The sequence below is a fragment of the Phyllobates terribilis genome, unplaced genomic scaffold (genome assembly GCF_046119375.1).
Source record: "Phyllobates terribilis strain yellow unplaced genomic scaffold, ASM4611937v1 Scaffold_2__4_contigs__length_985480577, whole genome shotgun sequence".
NCBI classification, from domain to species: domain Eukaryota; kingdom Metazoa; phylum Chordata; class Amphibia; order Anura; family Dendrobatidae; genus Phyllobates; species Phyllobates terribilis.
Genome location: NW_027362762.1, coordinates 523,128,655 through 523,154,135, shown reverse-complemented (window position 1 = coordinate 523,154,135; position 25,481 = coordinate 523,128,655). Strand labels below are relative to the sequence as shown.

The 25,481-nt window shown below is 47.8% G+C and overlaps 1 pseudogene; it reads left to right on the top strand.

Annotated features, from left to right (window-relative positions):
- Window positions 1-20,073: 20,073 nt before the first annotated feature.
- Window positions 20,074-20,825, top strand: LOC141252856 (small ribosomal subunit protein eS6-like; annotated as a pseudogene).
- Window positions 20,826-25,481: the final 4,656 nt, after the last annotated feature.

The following is a 25,481-nucleotide window of genomic DNA, read 5'->3' as shown; positions in this document are numbered from 1 at the left end:
TAGAACTGGGATAGTAGCAGGAAATAATCCAGCAATCCTCGGAGGAGGTAGGATATGCGCCAAAACGCTGACACCTCAGGCCTAGCCGCTACTACATACATGCGCTTGCGTTCCAAGAAAACAAAGCAGATGCTAACTTCTATCATCATCATCATGCTCCTCACCTTGGCACTCTCAACTCCCCTGATGGAGAAGCCAGTGCGCACCGGAGGAGTCTGGTTCTCTGGTGGGCTCGTCCAATGCTGCCCTAATGCAGGCCGGGCTAAGAAAAGTGTGTGGGTGGAAGTTGACAGGAGAAATAGGGGCAGCTGTGACCATTTATGGACACCCGGCTGCCCCCAGGCGTCTGGGGACGGTGTGTGGACACCCGGCCGTGGGGCGGCTGGGGACCGAGTATGGACACCCGGCCGCCCCTTGGCAGTTGGGCACTGAGTATGGACACCCGGCCACCCCCTGGTGGCTGGGGACCGAGTGTGGACACCCGGCCGCCGGGCGGCTGGGGACTGAGTATGGATACCAGGCCACAAACGCAGCCTTGACGTGGTGGCCAGATTCCGCCTCCACATGCCTAAAAGGCCCAATTTCAAGTGCAAGCAAGCAGTATGGTATTGCAGCCTGGGGGTGGGTGGGTGGTTGGCTGCATATTTGCGCTTGCATTGCAAGGAATGAGGGAGGTACAATTGAACACTGCCCTGGGACAAGAACTTGCACGGGGATAGTTGCAAGTCTGCATCTTCTGATGTGGCAAGGATGACTTCTGATGGGCACACTTTTAGGCAGTGATCTGGGTGTCAGAGTTGCTTCCAGGGGTCTTCCCCATGCTGTTCCCATGTCTTTTCAGCACTGTATGCATATGTCACACAGCACATGGCCAGGTAAGGTTTTAAAATGTTAAAATGACATTTCCTGGTGAATGCATTTGTCACGGTTGAAAGCAATACAAAAGTGCAAAAACGCATAAAAAATGCTACTTGTGAACATAGCCCAAGGTGTGGAGGAGTATTTTTTTGGGGGGTTATTTATTTTACCTTATACACAAGTCTTTACCCTGGAAAGGAACTTCCTTAACATATTTCACAGGAAAGCAGTTTCACTTTCGTTTTTGAACGTTTTATTGTGAGCCCTTAAAAGTGGCTTAATACCTCTGACCACGTTGTTGACAGCAGTGACTTGGGGGTCAGAAATGCTTCCTGGGGCGATCCCCATGCTGTCCCCATGTCATTTGAGCACTGTCACTATCGTTTTGGGCACTTGTTAGGTTTTTAAAAGACTGCCGGGGGTGCCGCCACAAAAATGCTCGGGTCTCCCATAGACTAATATTGGGCTCATTGCTTGGGTCGAGCACCCGAGTATCACGGCAAGCTCAGCCCGAGCTTCGAGCACCCGAGCATTTTAGTGCTCGCTCAACACTAATAATTATACATTTCATTGTCTTTGCCCAAGTGCATGACCTTACTTTTATGTACATTAAATTTCAAGTAGCATTAAAAAAATGAGCTGATAAACATGTTTAGGAACCAGCAAAAAAATAAACCCTTAAAAAATAACCTTTATTAATGACATTAAAACCATAAAAACTCACAAAAAAGACACACTCTAAAATTAACTTATAAGGGTGTGGTAAGTAAAAAGCATCCAGGGTTGACCAACCAATATATACAAATCGAGATGGGGTATGTGGAAGACTATCAATTCCCTAATTCCTTGCCGCAGAGGTTGGCACCCTAATGTTAGTGATATGGCGCCCCCGCTCAATTTTGGTATCCCTGAATGCCTTTTTACACACCCTAGCTATAATCAGAATGCAGCACAGACTGTGAAAAGATACTCATAAAAAGCATAAGTGTGTATATCAAATTATGTACATGTAAACTAATGATAGCATATTAAGATAGATATTGCAATGGGTTTACACAACTCAAACTATGTAGGGAACAGTTCCATCAAGATACAAAACAATACAACAGTACCTGAGATTGTGCATAAATGAACACATATTGCTCATCCCATCCTCTCTTGATTGTGGACTAATCTCCAAAGTAGCAACGGACTTTTAAAATATACAATTATAGACACAATTCTTATGCTAAAAGATACAATTCTTATCGCTCTGCATGTCATATAGTCAGGAACCTGCATAAACATCCCATCAATATGGGAGTCACATAAATTCGATGGAAAATCTGATACTTATCATTGTAGTATATGGGTAATTGACACTTATCCCGACAAGGTTCCCCCTATGTTATTCAGGGTTCATCAGGGGACCAGTGGGAGACATAATCTCTCTCCATAATATGGCCACAAAGATGCTGTGCGCAGCATCCAACTCGGGTGCCGCTATATTAGGGTGCCAATCTCTACGGCAAGGTAGGGCGAACAGTAGAGGGAGTACTATGGAATTCATAACCTTCCATATACCGTATCTCAATTTATATATATTACTTGGGATACTAAATTTGTGATTTTGCGAAAAATTAATTATTATGATGTAATATATGAAGATCTGTACAATTATCTACTAGTGGAGAATCCGGATACGCCAGTTATATATGTGTGACCGAAGATTCACAAATGGCTAGACAACCCGCCAGGATGCCCCATAGTGTCAGGGACCGACTCAGTATTTAGCCATATTGGTATTTTTTTGGATAAGATTTTGGGTCCATTGGCAAGACAAGCAACCTCATTCATATTAGACACTACTGACTTTTTATGTAAAATTGACGCCATTGAGTTACATGCTAGAATTATTTTAGTGTCTTTTGAAGTAGTGTTTCTTTACATCTCTATAAATCATGAGACGAGACTTGCAGCAGTACGTAAAAAATTGTGTAATACAACATATGCAGCTATTGTGGTTGAATTTATTCTAAATTTATTAGAAATTGTTCTGAAGAACAATTGCTTTGTTTGGTGACAATTTTTATATGCAACAGTGAGGAACAGCAATGGGCGCCAATATGGCACCCACTTATGCAAATTTGATGATGACGGCCATGGAGGACGACCTCGTCTATGTTTCCCACCACCTCAGCAAGGTTTTGCGGTGGTGGAGATACATGGATGATGTCTTCTTCCTATGGAAGGGCTCTGCTGATGAACTTAATGATTTTCATATATTTTTAAATGGTTTGGATAGAGATAATAATTCACTTTGACACACTCAAAGACTAAGATTCAGGTTCTAGATGTGTTGGTTAAAAATGGGAACAATAGACTCACTACCGAAATTTTTGTGAAACCCACTGATAAAAACAACATACTGAGATTTGACAGCCATCACCCATGCAAAATGGTTGAATCTGTAACGGGTCTGGGAGGCGGAACCTCTGAGCTACTATACAAGGGGGTGGTCCTTGTAAGGGAGCGGGTGGCGACCAGGCAGGCAGTCACAGCAGGTGACCGGGACAGTCTCTAGAAGAACGGGCAGGAGGTCACGGCAAGTGACCGGGGCAGTCTCTGGATGAACGGGCAGATGGTCACGGCAAGTGACCGGGGCAGTCTCTGGGTGAACGGGCAGATGGTCACGGCAAGTGACCGGGGCAGTCTCTGGGTGAACGGGCAGATGGTCACGGCAAGTGACCGGGGCAGTCTCTGGGTGAACGGGCAGATGGTCACGGCAAGTGACCGGGGCAGTCTCTGGGTGAACGGGCAGATGGTCACGGCAAGTGACCGGGGCAGTCTCTGGGTAAAGGGTTGGTACGACCTGTGGCGGCTGATGGTAGACGTGAGCTCCCAGGTGAGCAGGCGAGAGTCTCTGGATAAACGGGTGGTCACAGCATGTGACGGCGGAGCCTCCAGGAAGACCAACAGACAGGCGGCAGATGAGCGCTCCCAGGTGAGCGGGCAGAAGTCTCTGGACAGGTGGGTGGTCACAGCACGTGACGGCAAAGCCTCCAGGTAGGCTAGCAGGCAGGTAGCAGATGTGCGCTCCCAGGTGAGCGGGCAAGCTGGTCCATAGACAGACTGACAAGAGTTGGAAGGCAGACCGTCGGACCTCAGGCAAGCAGGCAGGTAGTTGATGTGCGCTCCCAGGTGAGCGGGCAAGCTGGTCCTTAGACAGACTGACAGGAGTAGTAAGGCAGACCGTCGGACCTCAGGCTAGCAGGCAGGTAGCAGAATATCAGGCAGGAATAAAACAGCAGGCTGGCAGGAATCTGGCAGGTATCTGGCAGGTAACTGGCAACGGGACCTGAGGGCTGAAGCAGAGTAGTGAACAGTGCAACAACATTGCTCGGGCACCTCCATTTTGGAGGAGGTGCCATATATATGGTGAAGTCCTCCGGCCATTGGCCGGGGACTCCTTAGGACGGCGCGCGCGGCCCCTTTAAGAGGGAGGGAGCGCGCGCGCGCGCCCTAAGCACAGTGGCCGGGAAGGAGCGCGCGCTGCCAGCAGAGCGGGAGGTGGACGCCGGGCTCGGAGCAGAGAGGTGAGGGGAGCAGCGTCCCTGCCTAGCAGAGGGCAGGGACGCCGACGCTACAGTACCCCCCCCTTTAGGCCCCCCCTTTTTTAGGCCAGACAGAAATTTAGCAAGGATGAGAGGGGCATGGATGTTCTCCCGGGGCTCCCACGTTCTCTCTTCAGGACCAAACCCCTTCCAATCTACTAGAAAAAAGGTCTTCCCTCTTACCCTTTTGGTGGCCAGAATGTTCTCTACCTCAAATTCGTTTTCAGCGGAAACCGGAGCAGGAGGCGTGCCTGTAGACTTGGAAAAAGAGTTAAGTACCACAGGTTTGAGGAGAGATACATGGAAGGAGTTAGGGATCCGCAAGTTGGCCGGGAGTTTCAATTTATAGGCCACCGGGTTGATCTGACTGATGACCTCCAGAGGACCGATGAACCGAGGCCCTAACTTATAGGAAGGAATCTTGAGCCGGACATACTTGGACGAGAGCCAGACCTTATCCCCTGGACGGAATTGAGGAGGATCCAGACGTTTTTTGTCAGCATGTCTTTTCATACGCTCGGATGACAGAAGGAGTGCGGACCGGGTACTCTCCCATGTGGAGGAAAATTTGTTAACAAGAGATTCCGCAGCCGGATTGTCCACCGAGGTGGAGACGGGAAACGGGATCCGAGAATGCTGACCGAAGACTACAAAAAACGGGGATTTGGAGGAAGATTCGCTCTCGTGATTGTTGTACGAGAATTCGGCCCATGGCAGGAGATCCACCCAGTCAGAATGGTGGGCATTAACGAAGTGCCGGAGGTAACTGGTCAGGATCTGATTGATCTGCTCCACTTGACCATTAGACTGTGGGTGGTAAGCGGAGAAGAAGTCCAGGGTGACGTCTAGCAATTTACAAGTGGCTCTCCAGAAACGAGAAGTGAACTGTACCCCACGATCCGACACGATGTGACGGGGCAGGCCATGAAGACGGAAGATGTGGCGGATAAAGTCTTTAGCCAGCTCGGGTGCAGACGGGAGGCCTGGCAGGGGAATGAAGTGAGCCATCTTGGAAAAGCGGTCAGCGACCACCCAAATGACCGTACAACCGGCAGAGACGGGAAGATCAGTTATGAAGTCCATCACTATATGCTGCCAGGGGGCAGCAGGTACTGGCAGAGGAAGAAGGCGACCGGCTGGCAGGTGTCTCGGAACTTTGTTGCGGGCACAGGACACACAGGCAGAAACAAAGTCTATTACATCCTTGCGCAGGTTAGGCCACCAGTAGTGCCGGGAAATAAGCTGGAGGGTCTTTTTCTGACCGGCGTGGCCAGCTAGTTTAAACGAATGACCCCAGTGTAGGATCTTCTCCCGATCAGGTACCGATACGAACGTCTTACCGGGAGGGAGACGATTTAGACTCACGGGAGCCACCTGCATTACTCTGGCGGGATCGATGATATGTTTAGGTTCTTCCTCGAGATCAGATACCAGAAAGGATCGGGACAAGGCGTCTGCTTTGATGTTCTTGACAGCCGGGCGAAAATGTAGAACAAAATCAAAGCGAGCAAAAAACAAGGACCACCGGGCTTGGCGCGGATTAAGTCTCTGGGCATGCTGGAGATAAGCCAAGTTCTTGTGGTCAGTGTAAATTATTACCAGATGAAGAGCCCCCTCGAGTAGATAACGCCACTCCTCCAATGCCAGCTTGATGGCCAATAACTCTCGGTCTCCTATGGAATAATTGCGCTCAGAAGAGGAGAAGAGTTTGGAGAAGAAGCCGCAAGTTACCATCCTCCCGGAAGAAGATGTTTGAGTAAGTACAGCTCCGGCTCCAGAGGAGGAGGCGTCAACCTCCAGAAAGAACTGCTTGTTGCCGTCCGGACGATGCAGCACCGGGGCGGAAGAGAAGGCCTGTTTTAAGGAAAGAAAGGCCTCCTCTGCTTCGGGCGGCCACTCTTTGGGATTAGTACCCTTACGGGTGAGCGCGGAAATTGGGGCAGTCCGGGAAGAGAAGTGCGGTATGAAGAGGCGGTAGTAGTTGGCGAAGCCCAGGAACCGCTGAATGGCCTTCAACCCCTCCGGTCGGGGCCATTTCTCGATGGCAGACAGTTTCTCTGGATCCATTCGTAGGCCGGTCTGAGAAATAATGTAGCCCAAAAACGGAAGCGAGGTCTGCTCAAAGAGGCACTTCTCATATTTAGCGAAGAGGTGGTTCTGCCTGAGCCTGAGCAGGACCTGACGAACGTCCCTCCGGTGAGTCTGGAGATCCGGAGAGAAGACCAAGATGTCGTCCAGGTACACCACAACGCAGGAGTAGAGAAGGTCCCGGAAGATGTCATTGACCAACTCTTGAAAGACGGCAGGAGCGTTACAGAGACCAAAGGGCATTACCAGATATTCATAGTGGCCGTCCCGGGTGTTGAATGCAGTCTTCCATTCATCCCCTTGACGGATACGGACCAGGTTGTACGCCCCACGGAGGTCCAGTTTGGTGAAGACTCTAGCCCCCCTAAGGCGATCAAATAATTCTGGAATGAGCGGAAGGGGGTACTTATTCTTCACCGTGATCTGGTTAAGGCCTCTATAGTCTATACAGGGACGGAGAGAGCCGTCCTTCTTTTTTACGAAGAAGAAGCCTGCTCCCGCCGGGGAGGTGGATTTCCAGATGAATCCCCTGGCCAAATTCTCCTCAATATATTCGGACATCGACCGGGTCTCAGCAGCGGACAATGGGTAAATACGCCCACGGGGAGGAGTAGTACCGGGTAACAGGTCGATAGGACAGTCATATGGTCTATGAGGGGGTAATGTCTCTGCCTCCTTTTTATTAAAGACATCAGCAAATGACCAATAGGGAATCGGAAGTCCAGGTAGATTAGTTGGGGTAGGAGAAGGACGGACGGGATGAACAGGAACCAAACAAGTCTTATGACAGTCCTGTCCCCAGCGAAGGACTTCTCCGGTCTGCCAGTCAAGCACGGGTGCATGTCTCTGGAGCCAAGGTAGACCTAGTAAGAGGGCGTGAGAGAGTCCAGGCAGAACATGAAAAGAGATGCTCTCAGAATGCAGCATTCCCACCTGCAGAGTTACGGATTCGGTGATGAGTTGGATGGGACGTGGTAAGAGGCCCCCATCCACAGCAGCGACAGATAATGGTACAGCCAGAGGTTTGGTGGGAATGCGGTATTTTTCTACCAGGGACTGTGAGATAAGATTCCCGGCTGCTCCAGAGTCAAGTTGGGCTAGTTCGAAATAACAATTCTCCCCGCAGATAATAGAGACTGACAGTAGCAGAGATGGAGAGGATTTATTCTTGTCTAGGTTGACCTCTCTGAGCGAACCTAGACACAGGCGTTTTCCGACCTCTCCGGGCAGGTACGGATCCGGTGCTCCTTACTGCCACAGTAGAAGCAGCTCCCTTCGGCACGGCGTAAGTCCTGACGGGTTTTGACCATCTTGGTCTGGTCGACCTGCATAGGCTCAGGAGAGTGTACCTGGGGAGAGAAGTATTTCTGAAAAAAAAAGGAGCTAGACGTGGAAACCTCCTCTTACGGGTGACCTCTTTGGCACGCTCCTGGAACCGTAGGTCAATCCGGGTGGCAAGAGTTATTAGGTCATCGAGAGTGGTAGGAATGTCCCAACCGGCAAGTTCATCTTTAATACGGCCGGACAGACCCTCCCAGAAGACGGATACCAGAGCGTCGTTATCCCAGGCCAGCTCCGAGGCAAGGGTACGGAACCGTATGGCATATTGGCCCACGGTGAGACTTCCCTGACGGAGGCGTAGCAGAGATGATGCGGATGAGGTCTTCCGTCCGGGTTCGTCGAAGACTTTCCGGAAAGCCATGAGAAAGGCAGGTAAGTCGGACACCAGGGGGTCTCCTCTCTCCCATAGAGGATTTAGCCAGGCCAGGGCCTCCCCGGTGAGATGGGACATGATGAAGGCAATTTTGGCCCGGTCGGAGTTAAACTGGTGGGACAGGAGTTCAAAGTGCAGGGTGCACTGATTTATGAAGCCCCGAGCCTGGGCGGAGTCGCCTCCGAAGCGAGGAGGTGCAGAAAGCCGGGGTCCGGGGTAGGATACCATGGTATTGGTGGGCAGCGGAGCTGCCGGGTTGCGAGTCATGGCACTGGCGGTGGTTGCTGGTGGAGCAGTCAGAGTGTCCAGGCGAGAATTGACATTCCGCAGGTGACCCAGGATGGACTCCTGTTGGGACCTCTGACGGGACAGTTCATGACAGAGGTCCGAGAGCGAGGGAGCTTGGGTGCCACCGGGTTCCATGGCCCGAGCAAACTGTAACGGGTCTGGGAGGCGGAACCTCTGAGCTACTATACAAGGGGGCGGTCCTTGTAAGGGAGCGGGTGGCGACCAGGCAGGCAGTCACAGCAGGTGACCGGGACAGTCTCTAGAAGAATGGGCAGGAGGTCACGGCAAGTGACCGGGGCAGTCTCTGGATGAACGGGCAGATGGTCACGGCAAGTGACCGGGGCAGTCTCTGGGTGAACGGGCAGATGGTCACGGCAAGTGACCGGGGCAGTCTCTGGGTGAACGGGCAGATGGTCACGGCAAGTGACCGGGGCAGTCTCTGGGTGAACGGGCAGATGGTCACGGCAAGTGACCGGGGCAGTCTCTGAGTGAACGGGCAGATGGTCACGGCAAGTGACCGGGGCAGTCTCTGGGTAAAGGGTTGGTACGACCTGTGGCGGCTGATGGTAGACGTGAGCTCCCAGGTGAGCAGGCGAGAGTCTCTGGATAAACGGGTGGTCACAGCATGTGACGGCGGAGCCTCCAGGAAGACCAACAGACAGGCGGCAGATGAGCGCTCCCAGGTGAGCGGGCAGAAGTCTCTGGACAGGCGGGTGGTCACAGCACGTGACGGCAGAGCCTCCAGGTAGGCCAGCAGGCAGGTAGCAGATGTGCGCTCCCAGGTGAGTGGGCAAGCTGGTCCATAGACAGACTGACAAGAGTTGGAAGGCAGACCGTCGGACCTCAGGCAAGCAGGCAGGTAGTTGATGTGCGCTCCCAGGTGAGCGGGCAAGCTGGTCCTTAGACAGACTGACAGGAGTAGTAATGCAGACCGTCGGACCTCAGGCTAGCAGGCAGGTAGCAGAATATCAGGCAGGAATAAGACAGCAGGCTGGCAGGAATCTGGCAGGTATCTGGCAGGTAACTGGCAACGGGACCTGAGGGCTGAAGCAGAGTAGTGAACAGTGCAACAACATTGCTCGGGCACCTCCATTTTGGAGGAGGTGCCTTATATATGGTGAAGTCCTCCGGCCATTGGCCGGGGACTCCTTAGGATGGCGCGCGCGGCCCCTTTAAGAGGGAGGGAGCGCGCGCCCTAAGCACAGTGGCCGGGAAGGAGCGCGCGCTGCCAGCAGAGCGGGAGGAGGACGCCGGGCTCGGAGCAGAGAGGTGAGGGGAACAGCGTCCCTGCCTAGCAGAGGGCAGGGACGCCGACGCTACAGAATCCTTGCCATATAATCAGTATCTGTGGGTGAGAAGAATTATTAGCGATGCGGACACATTAAATACATCCTTGGAAGATATGACAAACAAGTTTAAAAAAAGGATTTACTCTAAAGAATTGTTAAATAAATGGAAGGATAGAGTTATGAGTATAGAATGGATTACCCTTTTAAATAATGTGACCAGGAATGATAGATTAATGAACAGGATACCGATGGTAACCACCCACTGTGAAAAGAGTAAAAGTATAGCCAATATCATTGGTCAATGCTGGGGTGATGTCTATCAGTGATAAAGGAATATAACTCTCCACCACTAATTTCATACAAACATGCTAGAAACATCAGAGATAAATTAGTTTGCTCCGATATAGGTGCCCAAAGGTCCTCTATCCAAACCTCTTTAACTGATAAAGAACTGTTTGCTATCCATATCTTAGCTGTATAAATTGCATAAACATGCTAAAAGGTAACTCATTCCAACACCCTGTCTCTAAGGAAATTTTCACTATAAATTATTTGATCTGCTCTTTGAAGTACAGTACAGACCAAAAGTTTGGACACACCTTCTCATTTAAAGATTTTCCTGTATTTTCATGACTATGAAAATTGTACATTCACACTGAAGGCATCAAAACTATGAATTAACACATGTGGAATTCTATACTTAACAAAAAAGTGTGAAACAACTGAAAATATGTCTTATATTCTAGGTTCTTCAAAGTAGCCACCTTTTGCTTTGATGACTGCTTTGCACACTCTTGGCATTCTCTTGATGAGCTTCAAGAGGTAGTCACCGGAAATGGTCTTCCAACAATCTTGAAGGAGTTCCCAGAGATGCTTAGCACTTGTTGGCCCTTTTGCCTTCACTCTGCGGTTCAGCTCACCCCAAACCATCTCGATTGGGTTCAGGTCTGGTTACTGTGGAGGCCAGGTCATTTGGCATAGCACCCCATCACTCTCCTTCTTGGTCAAATAGCCCTTACACAGCCTGGAGGTGTGTTTGGGGTCATTGTCCTTTTGAAAAATAAATGATGGTCCAACTAAACGCCCAAAGTTGTTTCACACTTTGTTGTTAAGTATATAATTCCACATGTGTTAATTCATAGCTTTGATGCCTTCAGTGTGAATGTACAATTTTCATAGTCATAAAAAGACAGAAAAATCTTTAAATGAGAAGGTGTGTCCAAACTTTTGGTCTGTACTGTATGCGATCTACCTTTTACAATGCCCATGCAACCTTTGGTATATAAGGGAAACGACATGGGACTTAAAAACAAGAATAAACCATCACAGGTATACGATACACAAAAAGAGATAGGACTTACCAGTGTCTAAATATATTTTTGAATGTGGACAGTTGGAAAAAAATTAAAATTTTGAATCATTGACCAAGTACTCCCCCTGAGGAGAGGGGAAGATAGAGAAAAGTTACTTAAAATTAAAGAACTTCAATGAATAAGAAGATTAAATACATTGAAATCATATAAACTTAATGTAGACTTCAAATTGGGTGTCACTTGATACGTAATGCTGTTTGCCTTGATTTCCTGCATAGGATTTCTCTCCCCTTTGTGGTATAGCTATTTAGGTATTGATTTTTGCTTTTTTTGTTCCCTTTTTCTAGATTACATAAACGCTGTAGAGCCACCTAGGATACATCCCATTGTTACGGGGCCGGATGGTGGAACCACTTGTGCCCTGGTGCAAGGAGGGACCAGAGGGGTGTAAGTAAGTGCCACCCTGGACTGACCCTGGCTACATGGCGGCTGAGTCGACTCCGTGAACCAAGGAGGGGACCGGGAAGGTGAACCAGGTGCCACTCTGGGACCGACCTCGTGTGAGAGCAGGCGAGTCCCACGGGGATGATAGCCGAAGCGGACTGGCATGACAGATGGGTTGACAGATGTGTACGGCTGGTAGGCAGGCGGACGGAGCTGACTGATGGACAGGCTCGGTTGGACAGCACTGGGACTTGAGGGCTGGAGAGAGTGTTAGAACACAAACTACAACATTGCACAGGCACTTCCATTTTGGAGGCGGTGCCTAAAATATCAGCTGTCCTCTGGCCATTGGCCAGGGAGAAATTAGGATGGTGCGCACGGCCCCTTTAAGAAGTAGGAAGCGTGCAAGCGTGTGCCCTAAGCACAGTGCAACTGGAAACACACAGCCGGGGGAGCGGAGGACGCCGGAGGAGAGCAGCGGCGGTAAGGGGGTCAGCGTCTCTGCCGGACAGGAGGCAGAGATGCCGGTGCTACCCCCCCTTTATGCCCCCTCTTCTTTAAGCCTACAAGAAATCATTCCAGAAGAAGAGGAGCATTAATGTTTTCCCTGGGCTCCCATGACCTCTCCTCGGGACCAAACCCCTTCCAATCCACAAGAAAGAAAGTTTTTCCTCTTACCCTCTTGGAGGCCAAAATGCTCTCTACCTCAAAAACATCCTCAGTGCTGACTGGAACTGGAACGGTACCTGGATCATCAGAGAAAGAATTGAGGAAAACAGGCTTAATGAGAGACACATGGAAGGAATTGGGGATCCGTAACAAGGCAGGGAGTTTCAACTTGTATGCCACTGGATTCATTTGGCTCACAATCTAGAATGGACCAATGAACCACGGACCCAACTTGTAGGAAGGTATCTTGAGACGCACATACTTAGAGAAAAGCCACATCTTGTCCCTTGGACAGAATAGAGGTGGGTGGTGGGTCCAGACGTCTCTTGTCAGCATGTCTCTTCATTCGCTCAGAGCAATGCCGTTTTAGTGTCCTCCCAAATCACCGAAAAGTTTCTGACCAGAGACTCCGCAGCAGGATTGTCCACCGAAGTAGAAACAGGAAATGGAATACTGGGACACGCCACAAAGAATGGAGATTTGCCTGAGGATTTACTCACATGGTTATTGTAGGAAAATTCGGCCCAAGGTAGGAGCTCCATCCAGTCACTATGGTGAGCGTCGACAAAATCTTGAAAGAAACTAGTGAGGATCTGATTTATACGCTCAACTTGACCATTGGAGGATGATAGGCCGAAGAGAAGTCCAAAGCGACATTCAGAAGCTTGCACATGGCTCTCCAGAAGCGTGAAGTAAAATGAACTCCTCTATCAAGGCCAATATGGAGAGGTAGGCCATGGAGATGGAAGATGTGAAGTATGAAGTCTTTGGCTAGCACTGGCGCAGAAGGAAGACTTGGCAAGGGAATGAAGTGAACCATCTTGGAGAAGCGGTCAGCAACCACCCAAATGACAGTACAACCGGCCGATACAGGAAGATCTTTGATGAAATCCATCACGATGTGTTGCCACGGAGCAGAAGGCATGGGAAGAGGAAGAAATCAACAAGTCAGAAGTTGCCTAGGCGTCTTGTTACTGCCATAGGAAGAGCAAGCAGAGACAAAATCCGCAACATCCTTGCACAGAGTCGACCACCAGTAATTTCGGGAAATTAACAGAAGAGTCTTCCTCTGACCGGCATGTCCAGCCAGTTTGGAGGAATGACCCCAGAGTAAGACCCGCCTCCTATCTGGAGCTGCCACAAAGGTCTTACCAGGAGGAAGATGAGACAGATCAAATGGGGCGACAGTCATTATTCTGGAGGGATCAATGATGTTCAGAGGCGCCTCCTCTTGATCGGTAGACAGGAAGGAACGGGAGTGTGCGTCTGTCTTAATATTCTTGACTGCTGGATGGAAATGAAGGGTGAAGTTGAAGCGAGCAAAGAACAGGGACCATCTGGCCTGATGAGGATTGAGTCGCTGAGCGGATTGCAAGTAGGAGAGATTCTTGTGATCCGTATAGATGACCACAGGGTGCAGAGCCACTTCTAGCAAGAACCGCCATTCCTCCAATGCCAGTTTAATAGCAAGCAGTTCTCGATCACCAATGGAGTAATTGTGCTCCGAGGGAGAGAAGAGTTAGGAAAAGAAGCCGTAGGTTACCATTCGTCCGAACGAGGACTTCTGGGTGAGAACTGCTCTGGCCCCAGAGGAAGAGGCGTCAACCTCCAGGAAGAACTGCTTGTTAGCGTCAGGACGATGAAGCACCGGGGCAGAGGAGAAAGTTTGTTTCAAGCATACGAAGGTGTTTTTTGCCTCAGGAGTCCATTTCTTGGGGTTAATCCCTTTGCTCGTCAGAGTGGAGATGGGAGCTGTCTGGGAGGAAAAGTGACGGATGAACAGGTGGTAATAATTAGCGAACCACAAAAAACGCTGAATAGCCTTCAATCCCTCCGGTCGGGGCCATTTTAGAATGGCAGACACCTTTTCAGGATCCATCTTAAGCCTGGTCTCTGAGATTATGTATCCCAGGAAGGGAAGAGATGTCCGTTCAAAGACGCATTTCTCGAATTTTGCATACAGACGATTCTTCCTGAGCCTCTGCAATACCTGTCGAACATCTCTACGATGTGAGGGCAGATCAGAAGAGAACACCATAATGTCGTCCAGATACACTACCATGCATGAGTACAGAAGATCTTGGAAGATATCATTCACCAGTTCTTGGAAGACTGCTGGTGTGTTGCAGAGTCCGAAGGGCATCATGCGGTACTCGTAGTGGCCATCCCGGGTGTTGAAAGCCGTCTTCCACTCGTCACCTTGGTGAATCCGGATAAGATTTTATCCGCCACGGAGTTCGAGCTTACTAAAGACCTTGGCGCCCTTGAGGCGGTCAAACAACTCGGAGATGAGAGGCAGAGGATACTTATTTTTGATAGTGTTTTGATTTAGGCCCCAATAGTCGATACATGGACGAAGAGAGGTGGATTTCTAGATAAATCCCCTTGCAAGATTCTTTCTGATGTATTCGGACACGGCTCTGGTCTTGGCCACCGACAGGGGGTAAATTCGACCTTCGGGAGGTGAAGCACCAGAGATGAGGTCAATAGGACAGTCATACGGCCTATATGGTGGTAGTGTCTTAGCCTCCTTCTTGTCAAAGACATCAGCGTATGACCAGTAGGGTGCCGGCAAGCCGGGCAAATTAGCTGGAGAGGACGGAGGTCGAGCCGGACGGACAGGAACCAAGCAGGTCCTGTGACACTCAAGCACAACGGAGCACCTCTCCTGAACTCCAATTCAAGACCAACTCATGTGTTTGAAACGAGGGTAGACCAAGCAGTAATGAGTGGGAGAGGCCGGACAGTACGTAGAAGGAGATTTTCTTCGAGTGTAGCATTCCTACCTGAAGAACTACAGGCTCGATGACGAACAAGATGGATTCAGAAAGAAGCTTCTCATCCATGGAGGAGACCGCTAACGGATGCGCAAGATGTTGGATAAGGATCTGATACTGCTCCACAATGGCCTGTTGGATGAGATTCCCAGTGGCACCGGAATCCAGGTAGGTAGTCTTGAGGAAGTGTGTCTTACCGCAGGTGATCGATACCGATAGTCAGGGGTGGAGAGGAAGAATTTTTGCTTAGGTCGACTTCTCCAAGCGATCCTAGACACTGGAGTTTCCCGGTCTCAGTGGACAAGAATGGATTAGATGCTCAGTACTGCCAAAGTAAAAGCAACTTCCCTCGGCGCGGCAGACCTCCAGGCAAGTCTTGACCATCTTTACTTGGTCTTTTTGCATAGACTCTGGGGAGGAGGCCGAGGCTGATGCTGGTTGAGAGACTGGCCTTTGGAAGGTTGGTGCAAGGCGCAGAGGCTTTTTCTCACGGATCATCTCCTTTGAACGCTCCTGGAACCGGATGTCGATCTGTGTGGCCAATGACACCAGGTCGTCCAGAGAGGTGGGCATGTCATGGCTAGCTCAACCTTGATCCACCCATAAAGGCCCTCCCAAAAGGTGCACACCAGGGCCTCTTTGTTCCAGGCAAGTTCTGACGCGAGGGTGTGGAAACGCACAGCGTACTGGACCACAGTGAGACTCTCTTGGCGGAGTCGAAGGAGGGAGGAGGCAGCCGAAGATGTGCGTCCGGGCTCATTGAACACCCTCCGTAAAGCCGCAAGGAAAGCCTGGAGATTGGACACCAGAGGATCACCTCTCTCCCACAGGGGGTTAAGCCACGCCAACGCTTCTCCAGTGAGATGAGACATAATGAGTGCCACTTTAGCCAGGTTAGAAGCGAACTGATGGGCCAGGAGCTCAAAGTGCAGGGTGCACTGGTTGATGAAGCACAGACATAGAGCGGGATCACCGCCAAAACGTGGAGGAGCAGAGAGTCGGGGTCCAACGCTGGGTACCACACTGCTGCTGGGAAGAGGTGCCGCCGGAGCGGATGCTGCTTGGCTGATGGCGGACGCAGCCGGGGTGGACAGTGCATCCAGACGGGAGTTTACAGTCTGCAGGTAGGACAGGATAGCATCCTGTTTAGATATCTGGCAGGAGATCTCTTGATACAGGTGTGAAAGTGAGAGAGCATGGGAGCCACCGGATTCCATGGCCTGTGCAAACTGCTACGGATCCCGATGGTGGAACCACTGTGCCGTGGTGCAAGGACGGACCAGAGGGGCGTAACTAAGTGCCTACCATGACAGACCCTGGCTACACGGCGGCTTTGTTGACTCCGTGAACCAGGTGCCATTCTGGGACTGACCTCATGTGAGAGCAGGCGACTCCCACGGGGCTGATAGCTGAAGCAGACCGGCATGACAGATGGGCAGACAGATGTGCACGGCTGGTAGGCAGGCGGACGGAGCTGATTGACGGACAGGCTCGGCAAGCAGGCTGATGGGTAGGCACGGCAGATAAACAAGCTGGCGGGCACGGCAGATAGATAATCCGGTGGGCACGGCAGATAGGCAGGCTGGCAGACAGCACTGGGAGCTGATGGCTGGAGAGAGTGTTATCACTCAAACTACAACATTGCACAGGCACCTCCACTTTGGAGGAGGTGCCTAAAATATCATCTGTCCTCTGGCCATTGACAAGGGACATATTAGGATGGCGCGTGCGGCCCCGTTAAGAAGCAGGGAGCACATGCGCACCCTAAGCACAGTCCCCAGGGATCTGCGCGCGGTGCGTGTACCCCGGTCACGCACAGCCGGGGGAGCGGAGGATGCCGGAGCAGAGCTTCAGCGGTAAGGGGGTCGGCGTCTCTGTCGGGTAGGAGGCAGAGACCCCGGCGCTACACCCATTAATGAAAATCTAAAGATGTATATATTGGCATGTATTTACTCTCTCCCTATTCTTTTTTGATTATTTTGTATATATATGCAAAAAGACTCTTTTTAGCATTTCTTTGGACTGTGAATCCGAAGTCAATTTCAGTTCTCAGATGAAATAAAGTTTACTCCATTGTACATATGTAGAGGGGAGCACATGGGGTCGCTACCATCACGCTGTGTGCCGGAACCATCTTTTCTTCTCCCAAAGCTCCCTCTACTATTAAAGAGTGAGGCCGGAGTGTGTGCTGCAATGGAGGATTTGCTGTACTTACTATTACACCATTCATGGAACCGACACCAACTTTAAGCAAGACAGGAGATAGTATATCCGGATTAACAGACTCACTTTTACTGTGCAATTCTTCCATACACGGTTGCAGTATACAGATCAAGACAAGTTCTTTGGTTAGTGAAGTACCCTTGGTAATGTGCCTTGCCAGTGTTTGCATTCTTCCCTTCCTGAGACCTGACATCATACACTTTTTCTGTGACCCAGCTAAGAATCTCCCCTCTAGGGATATAGAGGCCTCGCCTTGAGCACCTCTGACAGGCCATGAGCCTAGGACTGTTCCAGCGTCCAGTTTCCGTCTCAAATGTGTCCTCATTCTGTTCTGATAACTTACACTAGTAAAATACTTCTTCAGTGCTGCTATTGCTGATGGGGTCTGTTTTCCGTCTGCTCAGTCTTCCTCCATACTCCGTCTCTCTCTCTGTACATGGGACAGAACCTACACCGGTCATGTGCAATTGGGTCTTGAACCCAGGGATGAAGTGGCCTGACACAGGCCTCCTCTAACGGCAGGCGTACACTACCTAATGCTCCTCACTACTCACTCTCTCCCAACGTCTGCAACCTGGATATGATTTTCTATAAAACTGCTCTAATGCTCTAACTCCTCCCAATTGGGAATTTCCCTTATGCTGTGGGGGTAATGCTTAACTACTTCTGTACTGAACTTAGCTAACTTCCTGAACTACAGTACCCTTTCACATTAATGACCTAAACTATGAACCCTATTCAATACCTATGTCCTACACTTAACCCTATGTTTTACATAAAGAACATTATACATTCACTATATTACAATACATCAACTGAACACACTAGTGCTCATAGAGCTCTATACATTCCTGATATATGATCACAAATCAGCATGAACACTGTTTAGAGAGGGAGAGGCATGTGACAGCCATTGTCACATCCTTACACATATATCCATGAAATAGTTAGAAACCTTTTCTATCCAGACTATATAATCTTAAAAATGATCTGTGGACTCTAACCTCTAAAAAAAACATCTGGAATACTAAATGATCCCATGTGTTTTATATTGATAATTTGGTCTTTACTGCATATATTGAGATTTGGCCTTTAAATATTTTTTCCATTTAAAATCCAGGGAAATGAGGAGATGAGCACTAGTCGATCTCCACTAAACTCTATAGACAACAAGGGTAGACAAACAGGGGGGGTTACTTAGCTTTAGATGACTCCAGACAAATGCACACACGACCTCAAGCTCCAGAGAGGACGAAGTACTGCACTTGTGAAAGCCTCACAAGTAGTAATGAATATCGCCGGCACCTCCCTCTCAGACACACCAGGTATTTATACACTCAGGCCAGGGACTTCATTAGCCAGAGGGAGGCAGCCGCTGGGTCCTAGAGACAATCAGCCTCTAAGAAGATGTCTGTAATTCCAAACGCAGAGATCTCCAGCAAAAAACTGCAGGGCGACTGTCTGTCACCTCTGACACACCCGTGACACCTGGCTTCTCCGAACGTATCCATGGGGCCAGGTGACCCCCAGGGTCACAATCCTGGCTTTCCCAAATGTCTCCATTGGGCCAGGTGACTCGATGGACACAAATTGGCTTACCCAAGCGTCTCCATGGGGCCAGGTGACTGGAGGGTCACAATCCTGTCTTCCCCAAATGTCTTCATGTGGCCAGGCGTCTGGATGGTCCCAACCTGGCTTCTCTGAACGTATCAAAGGGGCCAGGTGACCAGATGGTCACAATCCTGGCTTCCTCAAATATCTCCATGGGGCCAGGCGATGGGATGCTCCTAACCTGGCTTCTCTGAGTGCATCCAACTTGTCTTCTCCGAACATATCCATGGGGCCAGGTGACCGTAGGGTCACGATCCTGGCTTCCCCAAACGTCTCCATGGGGCCAGGTGGCTGGATACACCAAATCTGGCTTCTCCACACATATCCATGGGGCCAGGTGACTGGAGGGTCACAATCCTGGCTTCCTCAAATGTCTCCATGGGACCAGGCGATGGGATGCTCCCAACCTGGCTTCTCTGAGTGTATCCATGGGGTCAGTTATAGTCAATGGAGCAGATCTGTTTTCTGTGGTTTTGTAAAGTTTCCCTGATTGGAGTCATGGTGTCTTGTCTGTTGTTTAGAGTTTTTCTCTCAGGAGGATAGGAATCCTTTTTATATCCACTTCTGTGGTTCATGTAATCATCCACAGGTCAGGAGGAAGGTGGCATGGACTAATCTCTCATTGTTTGAGCATTTAATTAAATTGAATAGTTTGTCCTCTACTGCTTTGCAGGTCAACAAGCCACACAGATTATACAATGGTAATCAACATATTAGCAAACATCAACTCAAGTGTCAACATATTCAGACAATATAACAATGTCTCCTGACCTACTGAAAATAGACGTCTTTATAATTAAGATTAAATGCTGTATCGGCACACATGTGTATAACAAAACGTGTAATTTCCTAATATTTTTCTGTCATCTATCTATATGTTTATATAAAATGACTTTATTTTTGACATCTAGATTTAATTTACAATGAGTATTATTATAACATGTACAGATGAAACCAGAAGTTTACATACACTATATAAAAAGACACATATGCACGCTTTCTCAATATCTGACATGAAATCAGAATAAACCTTTCCCATTTTAGGTCAATTCGGATTACCATAATTTTTATTATTTGCCAAATAATGAGAGAGAGAATGTTTCAAGGCATTTCTATTACTTACTGTAAAGTCAAAAGTTTACATACACTAAGATTACTATGCCTTCCTCTTTCCGGTGGGGACCTCAGGCAGGCTGGTCGGCAGTCATGAAGCTCAATATTTCCTTCCCAGCCACAGGCTGCCATAAGCTCATTGAAGTGGATGATGAGCAGAAACTGCGGACTTTCTATGAAACGCGTATGGCCGCTGAGGTTGCTGCTGATCCTTTGAGTGATGTTTGGAAGGGATATGTTGTGCCCATCAGTAGAGGAAATGACAAGCAAAGAATTCCCCATGAAACAGGGGGTCCTCACTCATGGATGTGTCCGCCTTCTTCTCAGCAAGGGTCACTCCTGCTACCTCACCCAGGACGACTGGCGAGCGCAAACACAAGTCTGTCTGCAGCTATATTGTGGACGACAACTTGAGCATGTTGAACTTGGTTATCATCAGGAAAGGTGAAAACGATATTCCTGGCCTTACTGAAACCACTATTCCTCATTGCCTGGGTTCAAAAAGGGCCAGAAAAATCTGCAAGCTCTTCAACCTGTCTAAAGAAGACAATGTGCGCCAGTATGTGGTCAGGAAGCCTCATACTAAAGAAGGCTAGAAGTCCAGAACCAAGACCCCCAAGATCCAGCGTCTTGTGACTCCAAGAGTATTTTGCACAATACTTAGACGTGTTGCCCTGAAGAAGCAACGTACTCAGAAAAAAAAGGATCAGGCAGCAGAATATGCTAAGCTGTTGGCTAAGAGAACAAAGGAAACCAAGGAGAAGTGTCAGGAGAAGATTGTCAAGAGACATAGACTTTCATCTCTGAGAGCATCCACATCCAAATCTGAATCCAGCCAGAAGTAAACGCCAGTGAGCCATTGTGTCACTCTCCACAAGGAGAAACGTTACCCCTTAGACCTCAGTCCAGAGCCTCTTATCTAGCCAAATCAGTTCTCATATTTTGCTCTAATCAGGGCCAACAGCCCGAAACACCGTGTCTGCAGATTGAGATTCTGATTTTGCCATTATCCTAAGTCATATTGCATGACTTGTTAAAGAGTTGATTATGACTTGCAGGATTGCTGCTTCCAATAGGTGGCACTATAAAGTTCAAGTCCTCTTTTTCTCTGCATATGCCTTTAAACAAATCTGCACTGTCCATATGATGATTTCATGTGTTTGGAAGCTTCTTTTTGGCAACATCGTAGCTAATTAGAGACATCTGTGGATGTATTTTAATGCACATTTGAAACACACTGCTTCTTTGTGTAGCATCATGGGAAAGTCTAAAGAAATCAGCCAAGATATCGGTAAGATAATTGTGGACTTGCACAAGTCTGGCTCATCCTTGAGTACAATTTCAAGATACATGAAGATGCCTCGTTCATCTGTACAAACAATTATACGCAAGTACAAACAAGATGGGAATGTCCAGCCATCATACCACTCAGGAAGGAGACGCGTTCTGTGTCCCAGAGATGAACGTGCTTTGGTCCGACATGTGCATATCCACCCAAGGACAAAAGCAAAAGACCTTGTGAAGATGATGGCAGAAGCTGGTAAGATTGTGTCAATGTCCACAGTGAAACAAGTTCTGCATCAACATGGGCTGAAAGACCACTCCTCTGCCAGGAAGAAGCCATTACTCCAAAAGAAACATAAAAAAGCCAGATTAAAGTTTGCAAATGCACTTAGGAAAACAGACCTTAAGTTTTGGAGACATGTCCTGTGGTCTGATGAAGCGAAAATTTAACTTTTTGGGCATAATGACTATCGCTACGTTTGGAGGAAAAAGGGAGAAGCTTGGAAGTCTAAGAACACCTTCCCAACTGTGAAACACGGGGGTGGCAGCATCATGTTGTGTGGTTGTTTTGCTGCAGAAGGGACTGGTGTACTTCACAAAATAGATGGCATCAAGAGAAAAGAAGATTATGTGGAAATACTGAAGCAACATCTCAAGACATCAGCCAGGAAGTTAAAGCTTGGGCGGAAATGGGTCTTCCAAATGGACAATGACCTGAAGCATACTGCCAAAATGATAACAAATCAATGTTTTGGAGTGTTTAATACAAAGCCCTGATCTCAATCCTATTGAAAATTTATGGGCAAAGCTGAACAGGCAGGTGCGACGTACAAACCTGGATCAGTTACACCAGTTTTGTCAGAAGGAATGGGCCCAAATTTCAACCAACTTTTGTGAGAAGCTTGTGAAAGGATATCCCAAACGTTTGACCCAAGTCATTCATTTTAAGGGTAATGTTACCAAATACTAATGAAATGTATGTAAACTTTTGACTTTGTAGTAAGTAATAAATATGTCATAAAACAATCTCTCTCTCATTAATCTGGCATTTGGCAAATACTAAAAAATTATGGTAATCCCAATTGACCTAAAACTGGAATAGTTTATTCTGATTTCATGTCAGATATTGAGAAAAACATGCATATGTGTCTTTTATATAGTGTATGTAAACTTTTGGTTTCAACTGTAAATGATGATGTTAAAAAAGCATGACATACGGATCTCAGGCAAGAAAAAAATTACACACTCACATAGTATTCGCATGACATACGGAATGACATACGCCTGTCACTCGCCAACTTTCCTTGCTGAGAATCTGAGGGATTTTATATACGCAGATGTGAGCTAATCCTTCTGGAGAAACCTGTCAGTTAACTGGAGTGTTGTGGGGAGAAGAAGGTTGAAGATTGCATCGAACTAGCCAGTCGAGACACACTTCAACATTATTGCAGATGCAGAGTAAAACATAACTTGATGAAAACGTGCAGCAAGTTTCTGAATCATTTTGCCCAATGACAAGTTGCCTTTTAATTTCTTAGTTTCACAGTATAGAGAAATGTTATGTGTACTCTAAAGTACAATGCCATCTAATCCAGAAAGAAACAAGCCATCATACAACTTCAAAAATGAGAAATAAAAATGATAGCTCTTAGAATATGAGGATTAAAAAATTTACTTCATCATTAACTAACCCAAAATCCAAAAAGGCCTGGTTGTTAATGGTGGTACTATTTAATCTGTTCTAAAATGCATAAACTGGAATTTCTCCAAATATTACTTATTTAGTTATTTTGATGAATTTAATGTAAATAAAATGTGCTGCCATCTTGAATTTACATAATACATAAAGATGAAGATTTAAAAGGACATCGTCGGATTAATTTGTGTAGCATGGCTGACGCTGAATTTTGAACACTAAAATGCCTTGCATGAATAATCCATGCACGTAATGCTGTCACTACACCTTATTTAGCATGACATGAATCTATTACCTCATACGCCATCATGTTCACAATGTTGCACTTCAGTAAGCAGTATAAATAATGTTTGATTCATATATTTCCAATCTCAATAAAGATTCTCATTAACAAATTCAGGGCAGTAGTGTGTGACAAAAATATAATGTTTCTGAGTTCTGACCCAGAAAAACTGTGTCACAAATTCTGTTAAACTGTGAGCTTTTTAATGTTGGGCATTGTTTAATGTATGATTGTCCTATAAATCAAGATAATTTCTGGCAGAAAACAGTTAGCAAATGTAATACAGATTAATTCAAGTTTGCAGTACAATTTTTTTAAGATAATTACAAATGCTTAGATGAAGCTTCTGGGACAAATTAACATTGGTGGACTTATTAAGGGATGAAAAGACAATACCTGCATAGTTTTCTGCAAAATGTAACCTTGTGTTTGCATAAAAAATTAATCTGTGAAAGTGACAGTGCTAAAATGTGATTTCTCGGTGTCTGGGCTCTATTGTCTTTAAAGAAGTTGTCCACTACTTGGACATCCTCTTCTCATACCCCACCTTTGGTCCAGATAAAATTAAAATACTTATACTCACCTCACAATCAGGCGCCATTCCAGAAGTGTCGGCACTCGCTCTCCCAGGGCTCCCGTGCAGTTGTTATGACATGTGAGTCCAATCAGCGCCGGCGTCACTCTCCCCTCCTTCGGACAAATCGAACATCAAGAGGAAGTCAGGGCTGCGACCGCTCTCTGATTTCCTCTTGATGTTCGATTTGTCCAAAGGTGGGGACCGTGACGCCAGCATAGATTGGGTGCAGGGCTCACGTGTTATAACTACCACATGAGAGCCCCGGGAACGTTTGTGTCTACACCACTGGAATGGCACCGGCACGGGAGGTGAGTATCAGTGTTTTTAGCTGATAGTGCAATCTATGGTAGCTCACTTTGTTATGTTTTGGTGGGTGAAATTCAGCTGTATGCACAGTAATAAAAATATATTTTTTCTGTTGCTATGCAGTTCACAAAAGATTTTTTGTGTCGCAAACGTGATAAACTCTGCTATAAGCCACCTACTATTTTAGTGGCGCTGAACTTCAGCTGTTTTCAGAGTAAAAAAATAGATTTTTTCTGTTGCTAGCCAGACTACAAAAAATATTTCTTTCTCTCGAAAACGTGTTACACTCTGCTTTAAGCCACCTACTCCTTTAGTGGCGGTGAAATTCAGCTATATGCAGAGCTTGTGTAGAGTAAAAAAATCTATTTTTTGCTGTTCCTATTGTGATACAGCAGGCTAGATCTGAAATGTTGCAGAGGAAAAAATCTAATTTTGTTTTGCTAATAGCGTGCTCCTACCACACTATCTGAGCAACATGATTGGGGAAAAAGAGAGGTTGCGGTGGAAGGGGGAATATGCGTGGTGTTCCAGGAATACGTGGGGTAAATGGTAATGTTAGTGAAAGCACTAGTCAACCAACACCGTCATGTCCTATCCGAAGACAACTGACAACTTCTGTTACTGGACGAGCTACTTCACTCCCTTTCTTTGATAGCCACACAGCGATAAGCCTTGTTGATAAGGGCCAGAAAGAGCAGGTGCTCCAGTGGATTGCATGTGCTGCTTTAAGTGGCCTCTCCTCTTCTTCCTCCACCTCAACATCACACACAGTACAGTCCACATAGGTGGCACCCCAATTACCCTTGCTTTCACCCACGTCACAACTGTCCAATTGCCCAACTGACTATACTGAACCACAAATGGGCGATTCTGTAGAACTGTTCACCTATTCTATACCATGGGCATCAGAAGTGTACTCCAAATATTCACAGAGTCAAGAAGAGGAAAGCATCTGCACCGATGCCCAAATTTTTTTCGGTTTGATTCGGGGCAGGACGGGGTAGGAACCGAGCAGGTTCCTGAACCTCGTCACCAGACATTAACCACCAGGGAGGGAGGTGATCCTGATGAGACTCAGATGCCTGAGGATCATGCGGACTGTACTGTGCTGTCAGGACAACAAGAGGAGAAGGGTCACTCTGAGGGCAATGAATGGGATAACATTGGATGATGATGAGGTTGAAGATCCTACTTGGTGTGAACCCAGGGTTGTGCAGCCGAGTAGGTCATCTGAGGAGATGGAGGAGGAAGACGAGGATGTTACCTTTCGTCCTACGGCACACACACGGAGTGATGCAAGCACAAGGAGCACTGCATCCTTAGCCACAACTGTGGCTGTGGCCAGCATCGGGCGC